At 38.8% G+C, this 23,414-nt stretch overlaps 1 protein-coding gene and 1 pseudogene across 1 annotated transcript in view; both read right to left on the bottom strand.

The window, feature by feature from the left end:
• The window catches only part of BMS1 (BMS1 ribosome biogenesis factor), a 79,874-nt gene extending 56,574 nt beyond the window's left edge, over positions 1–23,300 (bottom strand). Inside the window, exons 1-7 of the mRNA XM_047073146.1 lie at positions 23,122–23,300; positions 20,727–20,771; positions 18,040–18,260; positions 13,845–13,932; positions 13,604–13,726; positions 8,615–8,741; positions 7,919–8,014 (exon numbers count right to left, since the gene is read on the bottom strand). The gene's annotated coding sequence lies outside the window, so the exon portion shown is untranslated. The remainder of the gene's footprint in view (positions 1–7,918; positions 8,015–8,614; positions 8,742–13,603; positions 13,727–13,844; positions 13,933–18,039; positions 18,261–20,726; positions 20,772–23,121) is intronic.
• LOC124506980 (RNA polymerase II subunit A C-terminal domain phosphatase SSU72-like) lies at positions 16,517–17,457 on the bottom strand (annotated as a pseudogene).
• Positions 23,301–23,414: the final 114 nt, after the last annotated feature.

A 23,414-nucleotide genomic window follows, 5' to 3' on the forward strand; every position in this document is an offset into this window, starting at 1 on the left:
GATACCTACCTCCCTTAATTCCACTACATAGCTATCTCCCCATACTCACGTGGCTTGGTCTAGGAGACATCAAAGGGGCTTCAGATATAATATGAAAAAAAAGTCCGTGCATTTGTTCTATCAATGAGTACATCTGTTTTCATTCAGTAAGTTGTCAATATTTTATAAGTAATCCAGAATCTTTTGGATACTTTAATGATGAGATCTAAATTATATTTAGATCTGCACTTGATGGAGACAATTATATTGCAGACCCACAGTAGTCATGTGGGTCTAAATAATGGTGCCTAACCTACTGGTGTTGGTCTTTCCTGAAGCAGCCTTGAGACTATTAAATTTACTGTTCTGCTCATCTATTGCCATTTAACAAACAACCCCAAAACTTGGAACAACCACAAAATTTATTTTGATAGCTTTGTGCAACCCAAGATCACAAACACTTCCTCCTTTGTTTTCTTCTATAAGTTTTATACTTTTAGGTTTAACACTTAGGTCTGTATCCATTTTTATCTAACTTTTATATTGTAAAAGGTAAAGATCTAAGGGTTTTTTGCATAAGAATATCTAAATGTTCCAACACCATTTGTGGAAAATACTACCCTTTCTCCATTGAATTGCCTTTGCATTTTGCTCATACAGTTCTCCATATATATTCTGGTCTATTTCTGCACTCTGTTTTCTGTCCAAGTAATATATTTGTCAACATTTATGCCACTACCACCCTGTCTTGATTGATGTAGCTTTACAAAACTCGAAACCAGGAAATCTTTTCATTTATTTTTTAATGTTTATTTATTTTTTTAAAGAGAAAGAGAGTGAGCAGGGGAGGGGCAGAGAGAGAGGGAGACACAGAATCTGACGCAGGCTCCAGGCTCTGAGCTGTCAGCACAGAGCCCGACGCGGGGCTCGAACTCACGGACCGTGAGATCATGATCTGAGCCGAAGTCGGACGCTTAACCTGACCAAGCCACCCAGGCGCCCCCTAGAATGATTATTAGAAAGACAGGTGATAATACCAAATGATGGTGAGGACAAGAGAAACTGGAACACCACATGAATGAACCTACAAAAACCAAGTTAGTTAAATAAAAGAAGTTAGACCTAAAGGACCACACATTTATATGCAACATCTTGTTCCAGAAAACAGTTATGTATAAAGACAGAAAGCATATCAGTGTTGGCTGATGGCAGAGTAAAGACAGACAGAGTATTGATTCAACGGAATATTTCTGGGTGATAAAAATGTCCTAAGATTGGACTGTAATGAGACATGCACAACTCTAAAAATATACCAAAACCATGAAATTGTACATATGGTAGGTGAATGTTATGGTATGTAAATTATACCTCAATGAAGCTGTTTTTTAAAAGCCAATGGAAATGCCTCCTAGGAACAAATTCCTCTCTACAGATTAATTTTTCAGATTCTGTAAGCTTACTTTTAGGTGGAGAGAGCAACCATTTCCGGGAAGACTCAAAGGTAAAGTATCTACTAAATACTGGTGTCAGCTAAAATGGTGTTTTATGGTAATCCAAACAGACAAGCCACTTTAAGAAGAGTGTGTTTGGCTATCACCTTCTCAGTACCTGAGGACAATAAAGATCTCTTTCTCTCTCAGGTAAGATGTAAATATAATTGCAGAACACCAGACAACTTATTAAGTTATTCATTTCTTACACTAGGGCATCAAAAGTGGAAAATCATAAAACTATACAAAGCTGCTGGCAATTAGCACCTCTGTGTTTCTTTACTGTAGGAAGTTTCCTCCAACAAAATCTGAAAATAATCTTTTGAGTAATGTCAAAAATCTACATATCCCTTTTGGAATCTTATTAGGCACTCAGCATGGGACAGCTCAAACCAGGACTCTACAACACCCACTGAATTGGGTTAGGAGCCTATAGGAAGAGACTATCACCAGCCTGTATTCATCTCTTTACAGGTGGATGCTGACAAATTTTATGCAGATGGTAAAAAAAAGTTATATATTTCCCAGTGAACAAATATTTGCTCTAGACTAGAACAAAGAGAAATTCCTCAGATTAATCTACTAAGAATCCCTTAAATTATAGGACACTCTCAGCACTTAAACTATGGAAGCAGGAAGTAGATGAATAAACTAGAAGCCTTATCTTTTCTTTCTATTGTGCTTAAAGCTACCTTGACCAATACCCCCAGTATTTACTGGGTTGGAAATTTGTAGCAGGATGCTGCTTATCACTTATCATGGGGTTTTCGTGTTTTATATACAGCTTTCTGGCCAGTGAACTTCCTTTTTTCTTTCACGCTGGCTCCAAATTTGCTCCTGTGCTAAATTACCTGTAAATATTCTAGATAGGAACCGTTAGAAATACCAATTAGTTAATAGAAATGACAGAAAATGAAAATGCTCAAACTAAGCAAAGGTTGCCACTGCAACCTTGCAAGATTCACTTTAAAATATTTTAAGTGATCATTATCATTTTGGTGGTAATGATCTCACAACTACACCCACCATGAGAAATTGATACTATATTTTTTTCATTGTACCAAAAAGATAAATGGTAAAAATGATCAAGGTATTCTACCTTGTCAAGACACACATTCTAAAGGACTAAATGCTAATTCAACAGCACTGGCTTCCCCACCTGTCAATCCTATAAAACCCTGCTCATTTCCACCCAAAACTGGAATATTCACACTTGTACAATCTTCCTCATCAGGACTGTAAGTCCCACTTTTCCTTTTTTTTTTTTTAAGTTTATTTATTTATTTTGAGAGTGAGAGACAGCGCAAGCAGAGAAGGGGCAGAGAGAGAGGGAGAGAGAGAATTCCAAGCCGGTTCCACACTGTCAGTACAGAGCCCAACAAACCGTGAGATCATGACCTGAACCAAAGTCAAGAATGAGTTGGTCACTCAACTGACTAAGCCACCCAGTGCCCCTAAGTTCTCCATTTTATTAACTGTTATCTGGTACTAGTTCATACAGCTTCTTATGACCAAAAAAAAAAAAAAAGGATGTTTTAATTCTGGGGGGCGGCGGGGGGGTGGGGAGAGCTCTGTCTTCAGAGAGCTCTTGAAAATGTACAGTATAAATATACTGTAACTCTAACAAAGACTCAGATTCTCATCTTGGGCCTGAAAGCTGGGCTATGTATTCCTTTTGTATTTTGTTGTTTCTTTCTGTAGTATGTCAGTAGTCATTTATTCTGTGAAATGAGAATGCACTGATAAAAGATTTTGAGTAAATGTCTAGGAGGTTCAACACAATTACAGTTTCAGGGATATGCAATCCCTGTCTTTTCTGCGTGGTGCGTTTTTGTTTTTCATATACTAATTAAAGAGGTGGAGATCAGTCTCTGTCTTTTCTGTTGAACTTGAAATAGCCACCATACTAATGGAAGTGAGACAGATATCCTTCCCATTTTGATTATATTCATTAATTTCAGCAGACATTTCTTCAAGCTTAATATTGAAAAGTGACTTTCCACATACATCACATCCATCAATCACCTTTCTTACCCAGTTTCTATTACCAATCATTAACTCTGAAATGTTTCAAACTTTTCTCCTGTGAGTCACATTTATAGTGAACTGTTCTTGAACCTATAGGATTCATACCCATGTTAACTGCTTTCCCACATGAAGTATTTTTCTCATTAATCAGTGTTTGTTTGTTTGTTTGTTTGTTTGTTTGTTTTGATTAATATAAGTTGCCTGGATCAATGGTCTTGGATGTTCTGGCCTCTCCAGGCTTTTTCTGGAAGAAAGGAAAATTAATCACATCTGATGAATTATATTGGTTATGACTTGGCTCTCTAATTGTACTTAAATGTGGTTAAGTTTTGGCTTCAAGACCAGTCTCCCAGAAGAAAAGGCAAATTCCTCATAACTGGTGATGTTCCACCTATTGATCAATCAATTTATGGAAAAGAACCTTTTGCAGCATCAAAAAAGGAGAGAAGACAATAAAATACAAGTACCTTCAGTATTGTCCAAATGTGACCTTTAACACTGAGTAAGAAATATGTAGACCGAGTGGTGATCCTTGCATCAAGGCCAAATTAATAGATTTATTTTGAATGCTGATTTAGTTATTTTAGTTCATCAGTGCTGATTAATACTGAATCTACGCTAATCATGAATTCCTATTTCTTCCCTTTACAATATTCTAACTTACTGGGGTTTTTTCAAAGTCTTGCTTTATAATAATCTTCTTAACTCGAGCTAATATCTTAGTTCACACATCTGTAATTTCTATTAATTTTAGGAGGGAAGAAAAAAGGTTTTTTCCTCAACTGGCTCCTCTACCAACTAATTAGATAATCACTGAATATATAGTTCTGGTACACATAAACATGAGCAAGAGGGGGAAAAAGGCACTTATCTAGCAAAATCATAAGTAAGTTGAGAGAAAGAAACTCATGAATCAACACACATAAGTCTTGGCAGAACACCTATGTGCAAGTGGAAAACAAGGAGGTAGAAAACAATAACATCTGATGCTAATAAACAATAACCATATTTAATACTAATTCACACTTAATTTGTTTAATCCTCAGAACCCTTTCAGATAGGTTCGCTTACTGTCCCCATTTTACAGATGAGGAAACTAAGGCATATAAAGATTAAGTAGCTTGTCTAAAGTCATACATCTAGAGTGGTAAGGAACAGTTTCTTGAAAACAGTTAGGATTTGAGCATAAAATTAAAGGTTTAAAGTTTCTAGGGAGGCAAAACGCAGTTCAATAAAAGATCTAGATATGTTTCAGGATATTTAAAAATACAGATTAAATGGAATTTAGGATAAGTTTTGGGAAAATAGAGAAAAATAAAATTTGGACAGGCAACATAAGGCTATCATGATAGTCCTTATTTTAAAAAAAGTTGTAGGGGCACCTGGGTGGCTCAGTCAGTTAAGCGTTCGCCTCAGCTGAGGTCATGATCTCATAGTTCATGAGTTCAAGCCCCACGTTGGGCTCTGTGCTGACAGCTCAGAGCCTGGAAACTGTTTCAGATTCTGTGTCTCCCTCTCTCTACTCCTCCCCTGCTTGCACTCTGTCTCTCTCTCTCAAAAATAAATAAACATAAAACAAAGTTGTAGATTTCAGAACTATATAGTAAGTACCAGATTTATCTTCTCAGGTTAGTCTCAAGATAAAGGTTACAATTTTGGTAATCAAATCTGACAAACACAAATAAGAATTCACCTATGTGACAATATGGTTCTGGTCGAAGTTCATGATAACTGAGCACACTGGGGGAACTGAAAGCGTAATAATAACAAGATACTGAGATAAAATGTATGAGAGGATGGGAGAGATGAAAATTTCAGGATGACTCAATCCATGCAAACGGGAGAACAACAGAGCCCAGTGACTAAAAGGAGAATTTGGAAAGTGAATAGACATTGTAAAATGGAAAGTTAATGACTTCAGTTTCTGACATTCTGAGGATGAAGCAAGTAGGACTTCTCGCTGGAAGTGACCTTCCAACAGGCCAAATGCTGCTCTGTGAGGCAGAAGTAAAGTATACTAGAGACGACAGGCAGCACAGAACAGTTTTAACGAGCATGGTCTCTAGTACTAGGTAACTTGGGTATGAAATCAAGGAGCACCACTTATTTACTGGAGGACGTTGGGCATGGAATTTAATCTCCTGGGACTTCAGCTCGTTTATCCACAGAAATAATAATAGTATATGTCCCAGGGGACGGTTGTGAGAAGTAGATGAATTAATACATGTGAACTGCTTAGAACGGTGCCTTGCGCATCACAGGCTGTAACACAAGTGTTGACTACGATGATTGTAATTTTGCCACCAGTTTTGGAGCCATGAACATAAAGACAGGTGACGCCTTAAAAATTGATTAATAGATTTGAAACATCTAGGAAGAGTAGGAGGTATGAAACAAAGCCTTTTAAAAAATCCTAGATTGGGGTACCTGGGTGGCTCAGTCGGTTAAGCGTCCGACTTTGGCTCAGGTCATGATCTCACAGTTCGTGGATTCGAGCCCCGCATCAGGCTCTGTGCTGACAGCTCAGAGCCTGGAGCCTGCTTCACATTCTGTGTCTCCCTCTCTCTCTCTGCCCCTTCCCTGCTCATGCTCTCTCTCTGATTCAAAAATAAATAAACATTAAAAAAAATTAAAATAAATAAATAAATTAATTAATTAATTAAAAATCCTAGATTGAGTGGAATGATTGCATAAATCAAGATTTATTGATTTAATTAATATTTCCTGTATGCCAGCAGTGTGATGAGCCCTGGTGCTGGGTGGTAAACTAGACAAACTGCAGAAGGATAAATAGTTAAAGAAGGTGAATGTGGGGCGCCTGGGTGGCTCAGTCGGTTAAGCGTCCGACTTCGGCTCACGTCATGATCTCACGGTTCGTGAGATTGAGCCCCGCATCGGGCTCTGTGCTGACAGCTCAGAGCCTGGAGCCTGCTTCACATTCTGTGTCTCCCTCTCTCTCTCTCTGCCCCTTCCCTGCTCATGCTGTGTCTCTCTCTCTGTCTCAAAAATAAATAAACATTAAAAAAAAAAATTAAAAAAAAAAAAAAGAAGATGAATGTGACCAAATTAGTTCTACTTACCAAAAACAAGTTTAGGTGTATTATAGAGGGAATATTGAGCACTACCAAATAAAGCACAAAGGTACACAGGCAATTATCATTCTGGGCCAAAAACCCAATGGCTATGAAATCTTAGCAGCAGGGACAAAAGAGAAAATGGATAGTGAGTCTGAACACAGAAAAACATGAGGCACTTCACCATGAAAGGATAGAAGGAAGGAGTAGAGTTACGTGATGGAGCACAGATGTTTAAATCACTAGACGTTTAGCTATTCCTAAAGAAACTGGGGTGCCTGGGTGGCTCAGTTGGTTAAGCGTCCAACTTCAGCTCAAGTCATGATCTCACAGGTTGTGGGTTCGAGCCCCGCGCCAGGTTCTGTGCTGACAGCTCAGAGCCTGGAGCCTGCTTTGGATTCTGTGTCTCCTTCTCTCTCTGCCCCTCCTCTGCTCATACTCTCTCTGTCTCTCTCAAAAATAAATAAACATTTAAAAAAAACTTGGGGCGCCTGGGTGGCTCAGTCGGTTGAGCATCCAACTTCAGCTCACGTCATGATCTGAAAAACTTAAAAAAACTTAAAAAAAGAGGCTATATCCAAAATTGATGAAAATCAAAAGGAGTATATAATAATGGGAAGAAATTGGGCAACTGAAGAATAATGAAGAAATAAATATTGAAGATACAGTAACTAGAAATTATATTTGGGTAATGTCAGAGTGCAAAGTGTCTCTATAAACATCAAGTAGAGAATGAGCACATTCTAAGAGGAAGGTGATATTACAAAATGTTAATTTAAACATCTTGGGAATGGTGGTCAGACATCCTTCAATATTTGTGAAGGTATGAAGTCTCTAAAATGAGATTTCCAAAAATGTTTCAGAGATCTCACAGTAGTCTGAATAATGTCCCTAAAGTTCATATCCACCCAGAACCTCAGAATGTGATATATGGAACTAGGGTCTTGGTAGATATAATTAGTTAGGATGAGGTCATGTTAGATTAGGGTGGGCCCTAAATTAGGGGAGGACACAAAGAGGGAAGGCTAGATGATAACAGAAACAGGGATTAGAGTCAGCTGTAAGTCAAGGAATGCCAAGGATTGCCAGCAACCACCAGAAGTTAGGAAGAGGTAGGAAAGATTTTCCCCTAGAGGCTTTGGAGAAAGTATGGCCCTGCTGACATCCTGATTTTGTACTTCTAGCCTCCAGAAGTGAGAGAATACATTTCTGTTGTTTTAAGTAACCCAGTTTGTGGTATTCCATTACAACGGCCATAGGAAAATATTACAGGTACCAAGTAACCAACTGTCCACTTTAAGATCTGATTTCCAGTAGCTTCCATCTCTTGGGTACACAATAACTCACCTGGAAGACTCTGGCTTGAGAACATCACCTCTATTATCCATGGTTCTTCTCCTTGCTCCAACTGGGAGATCACATCTGGTTTGATTGTAAGACACCCTGACAATGAGAAATGACACAAGACTCACATCTACACACCTTGTGCTTCATGATGCCTAAGGACTGTCATGCATGATGACATTGCTTATTTCAACCCCAGCAGAGCAGTACCTCTCACTAGAGATGAAGACACTGACATCCTTCCTGAAGGCCTAAAGCAATTAAGTATTTTTTTAACCAAACCCTTAGCAATAAAAACAATTCAACTCATGTCAACTATACTCAAATTATATATATAGATATATATAATAAAACAATAAAAATTAAAGGGGTTGCCTGGATGGCTCGGTCGGTTGAGTATCCGACTCTTGATTTAGGCTCAGGTCATGATCCCAGGGTCGTGGGATCGAGCTCTGCATCAGGTTACCTGCTAAGCATGGAGCCTGCTTAGGATTCTCTCTCCTTCTCTCTCTGTCTCTGTCTCTGTCTCTCTCCTTCTGCCTCCTCCCTCGTGCACACACACACTCTCTCTCTCTCTCGCTCTCAAAAAAAAGTAAAAATAAAAATAAAAACAATTCAAGTCTTTAGAGGTATGACATGTTTCATCAACTCAGAATGGAAATTCATGCTCTAGGAAGTTACTTGGGAAACTCTACTTACCCACTGAAACCAGTTTGCTGTAGTTCTCCAGCATCACATCCCTGCACAGGATCTTCTGAGCTGAGTCCAGCCACTGCCACTCCACCTGGGTGAAACTGACTGACACATCCTTGAATGATACTAATCCCTGTAAAAACAGTACATTCTGTTTAATCTGAATTAACCACTGAGGAATGTGCAAAATGTTTGCTTCATGCATTGATAGAGCTTATAAAAAAATTCTATTTGATGCATATAATGCACCTGTTTTCATTTTTAGGGGAGAAATAAATACTGTATTAGAAATATCTTGTCACTATACTAATTGCTAGGGGGCGGGGAAGGCCTATTGAGCTTTCTATACCTGTATACGGAAACACTCTTGTTGCTGTGAAAAATCAAGATGTGTTTGTTCCTGTTCTCAATAACATTCTGGTAGATATGCAAACACCTTTACAATAAGGTACTACAGGAGCTAGGTTAGAAATGTTCACAAGGTATATAGCGTAGACAGAAAGAGGGAAAAGTCAGTTCCATTCATGTTACTAGGTCGGTGCTATGAGGCTGAAAATCTTTGCAGGAATATGCATTAGCCTCCACATGGTAAAATGCACGAAGTATTTTAAAAGTTAAGTATAGGGGAAAGCAAATAGCATAGTGTGTTTGATGAACAGGATGAGCAGATATGGTAAGAAAAAGATACTCAACAGGTATTCAGGGGCCAGATATGGAATAATTTTGGACAAGTTCCTATATATCAATGGTTTCCAAATACCCTTTGATCACCACTCCATCATTTCAAGTGATACTATTTGTACTTATGTATATAAGTACATATAATGACAATCCAAGCATTATTTCTTAATTACTTTCTTAATTTTAGATAAAAATAAAATGCAAATTGTAACACATTTTTCAGAGACCCTGATAGGATAGCTTTGCACACTTCCTGGGATGTCTACCTTCCTTTCTGGAGACCCCCATTCCAGAAAACATGAAACCAGTGAAGAGATGTGAATAAGCCCTGGATGATCCAGATAAATCTGGATTTCAGATTTAACATTCTAGAAAAGGTGGTTCTCGACTCTGATAGCACATTTGAATCTCCTTAGAAAATACATAAACCAGGCTCAATAATGCTATTTTTTAAATGGGAAGATGTCAAACTTACAGAAAAGATGCAAATAAAATATGCACAGAGAACACCCATATGCCCAGACTCACTTATTGTTAACATGTGACTCCATTTATCGTTTGCATGTATTCTCTTCCTGTCTACATACAAACACAAAAATAAGAAAATACGCACACACAATTTTTTTTTCTGTGCCACTTTGAAGGTGAAATTATACACATCATAGCTTTTTACTCCTAAATAATTCAGGGTGTATATATAACCATGGCAATTATTAAATTCAGTACATTTAACATTAGCATGGTACTTTTATCTAAGTAACCTTTCTTATGCCAGTTTGGCTAGCTGACCCAATAACCTCTTTTACAGCATGTTCCCCCTTCCAGTACAGATCTAGCCTAGTGTCCATGCATTTTGTTGTCATGTCTTTTTTAGCTTCCTTTAATCTGGAACATTTCCATATCTTCTATCTTTGGACATAGGCATCTTTGAAATATATGGTTCTCTACTCTTTTTTTTTTTTTTTTTTGAAAAAAATAGCACATTCACTCTTGGTTTGCCTGATATTTCCTCATGGTTAGATTTAGGTTATGTGATCTAGACTGGGAAGTCCACAGGTGATATTTCATGTTTCCTTCACAGGTATCCCATCCATGGCATATGCTGTCATCTGTCCCTCAATGGAAATGCTAATTCTCATCATCCAGGCAATGAGTTGTTTGATCTCTCCACTGTGTAATTACTGCCTTTTTATCTCCCTGAGAACAAATAAGCAGTCTGTGGGGAGATTTTAAGACCGTGTAAATCCCTTAATCCTCATTAGACTGTCTCCTACGTTTAGCATCAGTTGAGGATTCTCGCCTGATGCGATCTCCACTGTGACAGATATAAAATGCTGCTTTTCTAACTCCTACGTTTCCTCCACATTTACCAGTTAGCTCTTAGCATTCTACCATAAGCAAGAAGCCTCTCTTCAGTGCCATTTATTTAAGTATAGACTCATGAATTTCTATTTTCTTCCAATGGTTTACAATTGATTACTGTACTTAATTATTTTGGTCTTCACATTGTCCCAGATTTGGCCAGTAAAAGCCCCTTCAAACATGCCAGCATGATTACTTTAAGTGCTTCTCTACTTTCTGGCATAAAATGATGTTCCACACTCATCTTATATATACCCTGCCCAGCCCTGGAATCAGCCATTTCTCTAAAGAGCGAGCCCTGGTTCCTTTTAGTGGGGAATGGTATTAGACACTAAGCTCTAGACCATACACGTATGCCATGATATGGTTTTTATTTCTCACTTTCTAATTCGGATTTTCAAACCTGAAAAAAAAAGTTGAAAAACACATAAAATGAACACTTGAATTATCATCACCTAAATCCTTTTTTGCAGTATTTGCTTTACCTCTTCCTATATATAATTGTATCTTTTGCTGTATCATTTGAAACCTGCAGCTATCATGACAGTTCACTCTTCCATATTTCAGCATGTATTTCCTAACAATAAGGCCCTGTTCTCATACACCACATTCACACCTAAAGAAACTAAAACTAATTCAATTAAATTGTCTAAAACACAATCCTTATTTAAATTTCTCAAGTGCTTCAAAATAGTTCCTCAATCCAGAATTCAATCAATTCTCACACATCCCATTTGGTTCCTATGATTCTTCCATCTTCTCTAACCTAGAACAAGCCTCTCCACCATTTTTGTTTACTTTGATTTTTTTTAAAGAATCCAGGCCAGTTGTCTTATAGAATATCCCATTCTCTGGATTTGTCTGATTGTTTATGATTAAATGCAGAGCAACTTCTTATCTTTTGGACAAAAAAACAAGAGATGATATCACATGCCTCTTATTGCAACATATAGGGGACTAAACATCCCATTGTCCTTCTCTTGGTGAAATTTAGTATGATCGTTTGGTTAAAGTGGTGGTCACCAGCTCTCTCCTTTGTAAAGGCATATTTTCCCAGTAACTGATGAGTAATCCATGGGCAGCAAAGCAATATTTTGAGGCCATATAATTATCCTGTTCACTTTCAACCTTTCAATCAGTGATTTTAGTATCAATGAATGATTCCTGCCAAATTAATTATTGCCCTAAGGCTTACAAAATGGTGATTTTTTTACCCTCTCTCTTCCATATTTGTTAGTTGGCTTTTTTTTTTTTTTTTTTTTTTTTTTAAGTAAAGAAGAGCTTCCCCCTTCCTCTTATGTCTTTTTCTCTCTTCTGTATCACTAGAAACTCATGGACATTTTTTTGGTCACTGTGTAATAATAACCACTCTTTTTGGTGCTAAGCTACTCCAATTTGGTCAATGATGGGGTTCTGTGTCCTTTTATGAATCCTTTCAGTACATCTTGTTTCTAGCATAAAATTATATTCCAGAATTAATTTATACTTTACATGTTCCAGAGTTAGATTTCTTTCAGTGGAAAAAAGAGTATTTGGAAACCAAGATTTGGCTATTAGGTATGCAACAGATGGGCTAGTGCTTCTAGGCCCTTTCAGAAGCCAGAGCAAAAAATATTCATTTTTTAAAATATCATGAATGGATATTGATTCCTCCAATTCATATCCAACAACATTTTCCCGTTCAATATCTGTAATTCCCTTCTAATAGAACCTGGTTTCTAAGCACTGCAATATATTTACCCATTCAACTGATACAAAGTAGTTTTAGAAATTATAGTACCAATCCAGTACCAATAACAGATCTACTAAGTTAAAGATTTCTTTGCAGTTCTTAACTTTTTATTTTTAAATAATTTTAGACTCCGTGAAAAGTTGTATATATTGTAAAGTTCTTGCATAACCTTCACCTAGTTTTCCCAATGTTAAGATCTTAATTAACATATATATTTACCAAAATTAAGAAATTAATATCGGTGTGTTATTAACCTTACCCTGCTTGTGCATGCTCTCTCTCTCGCTTGTTCTCTCTCTCTCTCAAAATAAATAAACTTAAAAAAAGTATTTAAAGGGTTGACGTGCATATCTCTCCCCAACCCCATGTCACTACAAATGGCTATGGTGTGGTGCATTAACACTACAGACATCAGAAAACACTACAAACCAGGGGGTGGGATTCTCCTAAGAGAACTAGTTGTTAAACATTTACCAGCACACCACTGACAGTATTCTGAACACATAAAATATTGCCTAGCTAAAAGCAATGCTCAGTTGACAGCTAAAGAACTAAGGGATAAAACTGACTTCCAGCAGAAGTACAAAATGATACAACCACTGTTCAGGGCAATTTTGTAGTATTTATGAAAATTATGAGATGGCCTAGTTTTGACCTAAGATCCAGTTATTCTAATTCTAGAAAATTTTTCCTTAAGTTTCACACATACGAAATTACATTTACATAAGGTTATTCAATGAAACATTGCTAGTATCAGCAAAAAACTATACATACATATCCTTCAACAGCAAACTGGTTAAATAATCAATGATAGAGGCACCTGGGTGGCTCAGTCAGTTGAGTGCCCAGCTCTTGATTTTGTTTGGCTCAGGTCATGATCTCATGGTTCATGGGATCAAGCCCCATGTCAGGCTCTGTGTTAGCAATGCAGAGTGTGCTTGGGATTCTCTCTCTCCCACTCTCTCTGCCTCTCCTTGCTCATACACACTCTCTCTCTCTCTTTGTCTCTCTCTCTCTCATTCGATCAAAATAAATCAATAATTGTTTAATTAAAAAAAAATCGATGACCAATGCATACAGTGGAAACCATGCAGCTATACACGATGAGAAGCAGAAGTAATAAGAAGCAGAGTCAGGACTTCCAAAAATTCCTCCATAAAATAAATAAGAAAACTAGCAAAAATTCTAAGAATCAGCTTTTTTTAAAGTTTGAAACTAACCACAGTCTTGCGTAAATCCAGGGAGCATTCATTCAATAAACACTGCTGGTTTGAGGTTTGTGAGGTTTGTGGCATTTTAACTCGCTCCATTTGCATCCTTTACCATCCAGCTCCACGGGAGGCCTGAAAACAAACAGCTTGTAATCACAGTGAAAAGCAGCAACAAGGCAGCCACCAGAGAGAGCAGAAGAGGGATAGAGCTCTTTCAAAGCCTCATCCCCAGAGAACTGTCATTATTTACCTGTCTGATGGTTCCTTGGAAGACTCTACTGTCTTTAAGCTAGCTTGGAGCTTCCACAGTACAAACAGCCTTTTCCCCAGGGGACGTGCTTGGAAAAGAATTAGAGGAAAGTTATTAACTTCACAGCCACCTGAGGTGGTGAATAACAGTTGGAGCAAGCAAGAGGCTAATTTAAAAGCTAAAAAAGGAAAATCTCATAATGCCCATAGGAACTTTGAAAGCTTCAACGTATTCCTAGGAATCTAGAAAGCCACATACATGCCCAGGGACATGCACATGCTCAGGAAAGACCTAAGAAGACCCTAAGCTCTTATTCTCAGCTGACCTTGAAGCTCTGTACATGCAGAAGTAAAGACTAAGGCAGAGTTGTCAATAGCACATCTGAGTGTAGAAGGTGTGTGCCACCAATGCACAGAGAGCACCTGGACACAGACCAGGAGACTTATTAACTCCAAGCATTTGAGGAAATCTGGTAAATCATTAGCTGACTAGCCTACTGAGTAGAGATTTCAGTGGCCACACATGATAAAGAATACAGACTTTACGCAATCAGTTTAGAAAACTCACTAAACAACATAACAATGACAGTGATAACAACAAACACTGGGGAGGGGAGACTCTGAAAGCTGCCAAATAATATTATTTAAAATGTCTAATTTTCAACAAAAATTATGAGACAAGCAAAGAAACAAGGAATAGAGAAAAAATTGTGTCAACTTATCCAGTCTGAAGAACAGTCTGGATTTATCCAGTCTGAAGAACAGAAAGAAAACAATGAAAAATGTTGAACAGAGCCTCAGAGACCTGTGGGATATCAAGTATTCAAACATATGCATAATGGGTTCCTCAAAAATTAAAAATAGGACTACCCTATGATCCAGCAATTGCACTGTTAGGTATTTACCCAAAGGATACAAAAATACAGATTCAAAGGGGTACATGCACCCCGATGTTTATAGCAGCATTATCAACAATAGCCAAACTGTGGAGAGAGCCCAATTGTCCATAGACTGATGAATGAATAAAAAAGAGGTGGTGTATATATATAATGGAATATTACTTAGCCTTCAAAAAAAAAAAGAAATTTTGCCATTTGCAACGACACAGATGGAGCCAGAATGCATTATGCTAAGCAAAATAAGTCGACCAGAGAAAAACAAATACCATATAACTTCACTCACATGTGGAATTTAAGAAACAAAACAGATGAATGTATGGGAAGAGAGAGAAAAAGAGAAGAAAGGGGAACAAACCACAAGAGACTCTTAACAATAGAGAACAAACTCAGGGTTGATGGAGAGAGGGGGGGTGGGAAATGGGCTACATGGGGGATGGGTATTAAGAAAGGCACTTGTTGTGATGAGCACTGGATGTTGTTATATAAGTGATGAATCACTGAATTCTACTTCTGAAGCCAATACTGCACTGTATATTAACTAACTAAAATATAAACAATTTAAAAAATGGTTAAATGAAGAAAATATATATGCATAATGGGAGACCCAGAAAGAGAAAAGAGGAAGGGACAGAAACAATAGCTGAAGAAATAATGGCCAACATCTTCCCAAATTTGACGTAAGATATGAATCTATACATCCACAAAGCTAAACAAACTACAAATAAAAGTTAAAAAAAATCAATTAACCACACACATCATAATCTGTTAAAGGTGAGAGACAAAATCTTGAAAGCAGCAAGATGAAAACAACTCATTGTGTACAATGGATCTTCAATAAGATTAACAGCTAGTTTTGCTTCAGGAATCACAGAGGCAAGAATGCAGTAGGAAGAAAAAGACTATCAACCTAAACTATCCTTGAAAAATGGAGGCGAGGGAAGCCTGGGTGGCTCAGTCGGTTAAGCATCTGACTTTGGCTCAGGTCATGATCTTGTGGTTCGTTAGTTCAAGCCCCACGTTGGGCTCTGTGCTGACAGCTCAGAGCCTGGAGCCTGCTTCAGATTCTGTGTCTCCCTCTCTGCCCCTCCACTGCTCACCCTCTGTCTCTCTCTCAAAAATAAATGAACATAAGGAAGAAAGAAAGAAAGAAAGAAAGAAAGAAAGAAAGAAAGAAAGAAAAATGGAGGAGATATTTTAAAAATCCCCGGATAAACAAAAACTGAGAGAATTCATTGCCACCATCTCTGCCTCACAAAAAGTACTAAAAGGAGTTCTTCCGGCTGAAATAAAAGGACATTAGACAGCATCACAAATCCACATGAAGAAACAAAGAGCGCTGGTAAAGGTAATACTATGTGAGTAAAAAATAGCATAAATGAATGTATTCTGTAATTCTTTGTGTCTCCTACCTGATTTAAAAGACATTTTGCAAAGAAAAAAAAATATAAATCTGTGTTGATGGCACACAATACGTGAAGATCTACAGGACAATAAAAGCACAAAGGAGGGGTAAAGGGATGAATAGAGCTATATAGCATATTGTTTATATGCTATTGAAATTAAGTTGATATTAATCCAAATTTGATTTTTTTAATAGGTGAAATGTACTGTAAATCATTGTTTACTTTCCTGGTTAAAGAAAAAAACCTTATAGTCAATTCTCCACTCACAAGTAGAAGAGGAATAGAAAAAACTCGATTGTTTTTAATCTGGTGTTTATGTGTACCTTTCATTTCACACGTACAGTTTACTGGGTATTACTACCCACCACCAGCAGAATAGATACAAGTAAAACCAAATATCAGAAAGGAAAAAGTATTAACAAAAGGAAGCTCAAAAAGATGTCTTCAGGAGAGTGGCCAGGCTAGTCAGTAGGAGCAGACCGTGTGCAATAAGGCTCTGCTGCTCTTCTCCTCCAACTCCTACAGCAGCTCATCAGTCTCATTCTCTATATCCTCCGTGTGCTGAATGCAATGGCACAACTCACAGATAAGGAATGCGTCCAGGGTGGCCTCTTTATGGTTGTCCTGGATGTCCACATTGGTTACATGCACTGGCTGGCAGGTATCTTGCTCTTTGGAATTCAGATCTTCCACCACCTGATTGTACACTCTCTCTTGACAGGTGAGAATCAGATCAAACAGTCTCTGCAGCTCTGAAACCTTTCTGGCCAGGGCTTGATCCTCTTATTTCTATCCAACAGATGTAAAATGCCATTCTGCATATAGAGTCCTTTGTCTTTCCTAAGGAGATTGTGGTACATCTGGTCCTATGTAGTTTTGAAATTGTAAACTTTTGGCTTGTCAAGTGCCGGTCCTGGGAGCTTAACATGAGTTCCTGTTCCAAAGGACCAGAAACTGAATCTCTGTTTGCTGAGAATGTCGTGCACCTCCATGCTCCGATTCTGGTTGCTCGAGCACACCACTGCCACAGACAGCAGCAACGATGGCATACTGGTGACTACACTGACCACAACACACCCATTCAGGGACTCCCACCCAGCCATGGCACTTCTGTGCAAGCCAATCCAAACCTGATTGTTAGAAACTAAGATGTTAATTGTAAATCCCAGGGCAACCATCAAGAAAATAACTAAACATAGCAAAAGAAACGACAAGGGAATTAAAATGGTACACTAAAAGATATCTATTGAACAGAAAAGAAGGCAGTAATGGAGGAATAGAGGAACAAAAAAGCTGTAGACCACAAATAAGAAAACAACAGACCTAATCCTGCTCTATCAGGAATTACACTAAATGTAAATTGCTTAAACACTCCAATTAAAGGGCATAGTGGATACCATACTGGATAAAAAAAACAAAACAAAAACGTGATAAATAGTGTCTGAAAGAGACTCACTAATAAATAGTGTCTGAAAGAGACTCACTTGAGATCCAAAGACATAAACAGAAAAAAGGATGGACAAAGATACACCATGATGAGAAAGACAGTCTCACGTGTATGGTCTTTCAACCCCCACTCAGCTACATATGAATGAGCCTTGGGTCTGGAACCTTCCTTACCAAGAGATAAAGAGACCACACAGCCTATATAAGCCATTCACCTTGTCAGAATATCTTTTATTTAATTGCTCCTCTGTTCTGATTAAGCATATACTAAATGCCCCTCTGGCACAACCTCAGCTTTCAGTATTCTGGATTCGACAGTAGTAGGGTTGGACTCTTGCTGTGGCATTAAGAGGTGTGTGCATAGGCCAACTGCCTTGCATCAGATGCTGGGGGCACCCACTAGCCTTGGGGGTCCAATCGCATATTATCAGAACTGATCTTGCTTTACCTCTTAAGGGTATAAAAGCACTGTTCCATCCAATGCTTGACTCCATTGTGTCTTCCTTGGTAACTCTGAAACCAAGATGCAGTGGCAGGAGTATTTAAATTTTTATTCCTGTACACTGGCATAATGATGATGTTTGCTATCTCCATCATGGTCAGTGTTGGCATTGGCAACTTGCGAGAGGCATTCTGCTCAACACACTCACCAAAAGACAGCTGGGAAGGCTATATTAATATCAGGTAAAAGAGAGTTTAAGACAAAAATTGTTACTTTGAAGAAAACACATGGTTAAATCTTTAAGATTTTGGATTAGGCAATGGTTTCATAGATACGACAAAGCATGAGCAACTAAAGAAAAGATAAATTGGACATCAACAAAATCATTAAATTTTATGCCTCAAAAAACATTACCAAGAAGGTGAAATGACAATCCAAAGAATGGGAGAAAATATTTGTAAATTTTATATCTGACAACAGTCTATATCCAGTATATAAAGAACTCTCAGAATGATAAAAATTAAACTAATTAAGGGGTGCCTAAGTGGCTCATTCAGTTAAGTGTCCAACTCTTGATTTTGGCTCAGGTCATGATCTCACACTTTGTGAGATCGAGCCCTGCGCCCAACTCCGCACTGACAGCGTGGAGCCTGCTTAGGATTCTCTCTGTCCTTCTCTTTCTGCCCCTCCCCTGTTCACGCTTTCTCTCGCTCTCAAAATAAATAAAAAATTTTTTAAACGTGTCCAAAATGGAACCAAGAAGTTCAATCTAAATAGTAATCAAATCTATCCTTAAGGCAGATAGAAAAACCACTAAGCATCATGGACACTCAAAACTTAGGCTGTAGGAAGAAACTTCTTTAATGGGGTAATTGGTGTGTACCGAAAACCCACAAAGACTATTCCAGTGTTGGCTAACACTTCTTGAGTTATCTTTGAAAAATCAGGCACAAGGTAAGGATGCCAGGTTTCATGAAGCAAGACTGAAAAAGGTGTAAGAAAGAACATGATGAACCTAAAGAAGAATGAATTAAGGACTAATGCAATGAATTAGAATGTCCAGCAACAGATGTGTGCAGACACGGTAATATACTGGATAGATGTGCCATTATAATTCATTGAGAAAAACATTAATAAAGAATTGGTGCTTTATGTGTTAAAAGATAAAACTAGATTCCCTCCTCGTATTATCTACAATAACAATTTCCAGATTGACTCAAGGCTTAAATATTTTTAATAGTACTAATATTAATTAAGCAAAAATTTTAAAATATCCTTATCTTAAGTTAGGGAAGAATTTTAAAATTCAAAAAGAAAACAGAAAAGCTAAAAAGACTGGCCTATGGAAAAATATAAAACTCTAATAAGGCCAGAGGCACTCTAGAGGTAAAGGTCAAGCGACAGACTTGGAGAAAACATTCACAACAAATGTAACAGACAAAGAATTATTGTCCAAAATACATAAAGTATTCTTTAAAATTAATACATAAGAGATGATTAAAAATGAAATCATTCACAAAAGCAATGAAAAGCCAATAGATATATGATGTACAAGATCATCAGCAATCTCAGAAATGCAAATAAAATGGTGAGTTTTTCTCAGAAGTTAGATTGACAATAAATCTAAAGTCTGACAATGCCAGGAACAGGCAAGTAAGTAGCGGTTAAGTACAGTCACAAATACTACAGTGCTACAGTCTAGGTGGGGGAAATATTTATGCAGAGCCATTTAAAGGGCATGTCAACCATTCAGCTGTCTTCCAGATATTCTACACCGCTGGACCAAACAAGACCATTAGAAAATTGTGTCCTCAGGGCGCCTGGGTGGCTTGGTCGGTTAAGCGTCCGACTTTGGCTCAGGTCATGATCTCACAGTCCGTGAGTTCAAGCCCCGCGTCGGGCTCTGTGCTGACAGCTCAGAGCCTGGGGCCTGTTTCGGATTCTGTGTCTCCCTCTCTCTCTGACCCTCTCCCGTTCATGCTCTGTCTCTCTCTGTCTCGAAAATACATAAACGTTAAAAAAAATTTTTTTTAATTAAAAAAAAAAAAGAAAATTGTGTCCTCAAACTCTGTTATGAACTGAACGCTTGTGTCCCCCCACCAAACTTCACATGTTGAAGCCCTAATCCCCAGTGTGATTTTAGTTGGTGATGGGACCTTTTGGAGGTATGTGGGTCATTAGTATGGAGCCCTGATGACATTAGTGCCCTTAGAAGAAACTACACGAGAGAGCTGGCCCTCTATCCTCTCTCCACCATGTGAAGATACAATGAGAAGAGGGCCATGGGCAAACTGGATGAGGGTCCTCAGTAAAGAATCAAATGTGTTGGCACCTTGATCTTGGACTTCCCAGACTCCAGAATACAAGAAATAAGTGCTTGTTGCTGAACCCCCAGTCTCTGATAATTTCTTACCGCAGTGCCAGTGTGTTAGTGCCCTAAGAGACTCATTTTTCTGGTTCTCCTTTGCTGTCAGAAAGATCAGAACGGCAAACTTGCTGTTCAACTTTGATAATTCTGGGACTTTACAGGACCAGCATATATCTATATGCTGACTTTGCTCAATTCTTGACCTGATAGTCTACAGTTAATCTGATGTTGATTTTCATCTATTTCTGTTTTTCTATTTTAATTTCTGTTCCCTTACACACCTCACAAAATCCACTGCAAAACAAAGCAGGAATAAACAGCTTACCTGTGATTCAGTCATTTCCTGCTGCTCTTGGAAAACTGAAGAGAACTGTAAAGGTACAGTTGGGAAAGAAGGAAAGAAAATGAGGTCCTATGCAACCAGGTGAGCTGAGCAGAATTATCTGCCTAGCAAGCTTCACACAGCAGCTACATACAAAGCCCCCCTGGGCCATGCGCTTCAACCCTAAGGGCAGGGCAGAGCTGATGGAGGAGTACCCATTGTCTATGCAGACTCTGACCCGTCACAGCTCAGAATGCGATTTTTCATTAGGTGAATATAAACATTTCCTACTAACTTCCTGCTAAAAAGAATTTACCTTCCCCTCTATAGTGACTAAAATAAATAAATAGTAACAACCAAGGACTAATCAAACAAAGAACAACACAGGAAGACATTGCCTTTATTTCTCTGCATTCCTAGGGAGTGTCTGGCCCTTGAGTTACAAAATCCTCATCAGCATCCCCCTGGAAAGTGCAGGGGTACTTTGTTTATTCTAACTTGGTTATGGTTTCTCAAAAGGATCTTTTCATTAGAAATTTGAGGGGCGCCTGGGTGGCTCAGTGGGTAAAGCATCCAACTTGGGCTCAGGTACATGATTTCGTCATTGGGGGGTGCAAGCCCTGCATTGGGATCCGTGCTAAGTTCGGAGCCTGGAGCCTGCTTTGGATTCTGTCCCTCTCTCTCTCTCTGCCCTTCCCTCACTTGTGCTCTGTCTCTTTGTCTCTCTCTCTCTCTCTCAAAAATAAACATTAAAAAAAAAATTGATGTGACATCACTGTTAAGGATAGACAGCAAGGAGTTCCCTGGGCATGCCACTAATAAATTGTTACTCTAGACAAGTCACTCCCTTATCTTCTAGGCCCTTTTTTTTTTCACCTCTTAAATACAGACAAAATTTTAAAATCTTCAAACTCTTTATACATTAGTTATTTGATTTTTTACTATCAGAACAGAATGATGCACCCTCTAGGTTGTAGAGCAAGTGCAGTGAAGGGAGTATGGCTGATGAGGGTGAACAAGGTCAATTTCTCCTGTGGCTGGTGATTCCTTTCCCTGAACTGTGTCCTCACAAACTTCCTGTGAGGTACCCTCTGCTGTGCTGCCTACCCTTTGCTCATGTTGCCAGCTTTATTTCAAATCTTAAAGCTGAACAGTGGACAGCCTGCAATGATTTCTGGTTATGGTGACATCACCCAAGCATTGCTCATTCTGTAGAAGGACCAAGAATTACTTCTGTCCCGGCAGTCTGAGGATATAGTCTTTCCTGGGCCTCTTCTGTTTCTGTTTTGAGCCTCTGATGAGAGGTCTCAGATCAAGGGGTGATTTTCCAGGTGGGATTCCTGGGTGATAAGGTTTTGGGGGTGATCCAGAGTTGACAGCCAAGAAAGAATTCTTGAAGACATCTTTGGTGCAAAAAGGTGATTTTATTAAAGCATGGAGACAGGACCCATTGGCAGAAAGAGCTGCCCTGGGACCATAAAGAGACATTGGTTACATACTTGGGAGTTAGGGGAGGTAAAATCAAGGGGAAGTTTCCAATGAGATTTTCATATGCTAAAGAAGACAGTAGGAAGTTCCTGGAGAAACATTTTACTCTGCCAGCCTCAAGTATTTGTCAGTGGGCTGCAGGTTATAAGGAAATTCAATTTTATCTGCCATTTCCTTCTGCCTTTGTTTCCCACATCTCACCTCAAGAGCTGTTTTGCTCCAGGAGCCCCTGGGTGGCTCTGTTGGTTAAGCCTCCACGTTTGTGGGTTTGAGCCCCACGTGGGGCTCACTGTTGTCAGTGTGGAGCCTGCTTTGGATTTTCTGTCCCCCACTCTCTCTCTGCCCACCCCGTGGCGTGCTCGCTTTCTCTCTCTCAAAAATAAATAAACATTTCTTAAAAATTTAAAAAAGTACAAGAGCTGTTTTGCTCCAAAAGAGATGGGACCTGGGCAGTGGGGACAAATTAAATTTAGTTGGAACTTTCAAACAGGGCTCCCAACCTGACTCTAATACATACTTTCCCCAAGAATCAAGAGCTTTGGCCATCAACAAACTCAAATGAAGTTCTCCAAAGACAAAAGCTAGACAGGGCAGACCGGACCCAGAAATTGTGCTACCTGACGCAAGCGCTCAGAAGAATAAGAATAATAAAATATCCCAAAAACCCAAGGCCAAGACATTATGCAGTTCCCATATACCTCATAATTATTTTCCTGATACTACAGTATCAGACATTATTAGTGCTGTGAATAACAATGCTGGGTTTTAGGCAAGGCAGTTTATTAGAAGGAACATGAGACGTGCAGAAAAATGGATTGAAAACCAGATTCCTACCGCTGCTGTGTGGTCTTGGCACTTCACCTCTGAGCCTGGTTTACTATTCTCTTAACATGGAGACAGTTAAGCTTACCTCAAATATGGCCGTGAGAGCCTTTGATGGCAAAAATCTACGTATATCTAGCATAGACATTAGCAGCGCAGAACAATCGCATGGGTCAGGTATAAAAACATTCTCATTCTGCAGAAGATAAAACTGAACGTCTTCAGGATTGCTCAGTAACTAGAACCGAGCTCCGCCTGCGGCTGCCCGCGCCCCCTGCTGCAGCAGCCGCCTTTGCGCACGGACTCTGCAACCTCCCAGGACACGCGCCCCCGCGCCCCCGCGCCCCCGCGCGAAGCCGGCCCTTTCTGCTGAGAGAGGAG

The sequence above is a fragment of the Lynx rufus genome, unplaced genomic scaffold (genome assembly GCF_022079265.1).
Source record: "Lynx rufus isolate CCGP_SWC_20201006 ecotype Redwood Valley unplaced genomic scaffold, mLynRuf1.p SCAF_11, whole genome shotgun sequence".
Lineage (NCBI taxonomy): Eukaryota > Metazoa > Chordata > Mammalia > Carnivora > Felidae > Lynx > Lynx rufus.